Genomic DNA, 2,758 nt, shown 5'->3' on the forward strand with positions numbered 1-2,758 from the left:
TCTTCCCCACTTCCACTGAGGATAGAAACGTCATCAGCGAATATTTTCATTCATATCCTTTCACCTTGAAATTTCTGAACATCTGGTTCACTTCCGTTATCGTTTATTCTGTGGACTGGTTGAAAATTATGGGAGAAACGCTGCATCCTTGTCTTATTCCCTTTTTAGTTGGAGTACGTCCTCTTACTTTTCAGTTCCTATTGTTTCCTATTGGTCTTTGTACATATTCTCTATTAGCCTTCCTTCTGATACAGCTTACACTTTTTTTCCTGACAGTTTCAAACATCTTGCACCTGCTCATGTTGTCGAACGCTCTTTCTAGGTGGAAAATTCCTATGAAGGTAATTCGATTTGGATGTTTTCATTCTTTATTGGTTCTATTTTGTGTCTTGTCCTTTTGGCTGCAACTTGTGGGACCTGTCAGAACCCAACATGCACCATCCGGTACCCACATGCAGAATCCCATCAGGCGTGTTGGTTTCTCACATGCTGATCGCCTGAACTCACCACATCATCAGTATAAATAATGTCAAACAGAAGAGCTGCAAGACACCTTCAGAACCAACGGATACGGCAGTAAAACATATAAACAACTAAAAGTTCAGCAGGAATCTACACTCCTTAAATGCACTTATGTTACTTCGCAAGATGCCTCGCAGAGATGACATCAAACGAGTTTCCCGGAGTGGCTGCAGGATGAAGAAGTTGGTTAGGGTCCACTAACTGTAAGAAAAAGCCCTCTACAACACAAGTGTACACGAGGCATACTGTATACGCAATGCCGCTTACATTGGGGAAATTGGAAAGACCTGTTATCACTTGTACAGCGCAGCATGGCTGCTATGTTCGACTAGTGCAGTAGAACAGACCAGCACAAGCGGAATAGCATTCCGATTATGGGCAGCCTATTAAGTTTCACGAAACAAAGTACTTACAAAACAGCCTTAGAAACGCAAAAGCAAAGAAAGAGATGCAACTGAAATCCAGACAGCCTAACAAAATGATTATTAATTATTGTATGATTATGTGATAGCGGAACAAACAAAGGTAGCAGTTACTTCTGTAAAATATCTGGCAGTATGCGTACGGAACGATTTGAAGTGGAATGATCTTATAAAATTAATTGTTGGTAAGGGGGGTGCCAGGTTAAGATTGATTGGGAGAGTCCTTAGAAAATGCAGTCCATCAACAAAGGAGGTGGCTTACAAAACACTTGTTCGACCTATACTTGAGTATTGCTCATCAGTGTGGGATTCATACCAGGTCGGGTTGACAGAGGAGACAGAGAAGATCCAAAGAAGAGCGGCGCGTTTCGTCACAGGGTTATATGGTAACCGTGCTAGCGTTACGGAGATGTTTAGCAAACTCAAGTGGCAGACTCTGCAAGAGAGGCGCTCTGCATCGAGGTGTAGCTTGCTGTCCAGGTTTCGAGAGGGTGCGTTTCTGGATGAGGTATTGAATACATTGCTTCCCTCTACTTATAACTCCCGAGCAGATCACGAATGTAAAATTAGAGAGAATCGAGCGCGCACGGAGGCTTTCCGGCAGTCGTCCTTCCCGCGAACCATACGCGATGGAACAGGAAAGGGAGGTAATGACAGTGGCAGGTAAAGTGCCCTTCGCCACCCACCGTTGGGTGGCTTTCTGAGTATCATTGTAGATGTAGACGTAGAACATCGGCAGAAAGAACAGCTACAGGTTTCCTGTTTCCTGACCACCAGCAATCCGGGTTCGACAGGCCGTGTGTGATAGCACAAGCGCTTCATCGGACACTGCAGAGACCGGTTGAACAAACGGCGCATGCGCAACTGGTGTCGTTTCTCCGCAATTAACGGCAGGAAATCCAGGGCCACACAAACCTGTCGCCGTTTCGTAGTGGTCTACCAATTACCAGCATCCGCTCTCTCTCTCTCTCTCTCTCTCTCTCTCTCTCTCTCTCTCTCTCTCCTCCCTTCCCCCCTCCTCAATCCTAACACTGACCATTGGTATTTTAGAGCCAATAAAATCTAAGAATTACTTTTGAAAACATCGTGGGAGCAGACAGTGATCAATGTTATTACTAATAGTTACTATTAAAATCAGTCTTCAACACAAATTTATTTATTGTGGTAACTGGTTTCGACCACGCCTGTAGTCATCTTCAGACCAAAATGTTGTATGGGCAGGAGCCTCCTCCTGGTGGTAAATCACTGATCACGCCAGGAGGAGGCTCCTGCTCATACAGCATTTTAGTCTGAAGATGACAACAGGCGTGATCGAAACCGGTACCAGAATACATAAATTTGTGTTCAAGACTGATTTTAATAGAAACTATTAAAATCTCATAAAATATCCGTCGGTGGTCTTATGACGTAATTAGAAACGCAGTATTTTGAAACAACCGCTCCCCGGTTAAGTTGTACAGGATATGACAACCTTAATCCACTTTAAAATTTCAATTGTTGATTCAGAGTGTACATAGACACAAAACTAGAAATAAAGAAATTCATCAGAAATGTCGATCATTAGAATTTAAGTGTAGGGAGATATATCAGGTCCACTCGAGAACTGGATTTAAAATCTTAGAAAATTAATATTAAACTGGCATAGACGAAAGAGCTAATTATTAAACAACAAACCTGATTGAGCAAACAACTAAAGATGTTCCACGTGCGAAGGAAGCGAAGACCTCAAATGGAGCAAGGCAGCTATTAAAAAAGATCAGTTTCGAGTAACGGTGATAGAAATGTGACAGAATATGTTGAACTAAACAAAACTA

Source organism: Schistocerca gregaria, chromosome 3 (assembly GCF_023897955.1).
Source record: "Schistocerca gregaria isolate iqSchGreg1 chromosome 3, iqSchGreg1.2, whole genome shotgun sequence".
In the NCBI taxonomy this organism is placed as follows: domain Eukaryota; kingdom Metazoa; phylum Arthropoda; class Insecta; order Orthoptera; family Acrididae; genus Schistocerca; species Schistocerca gregaria.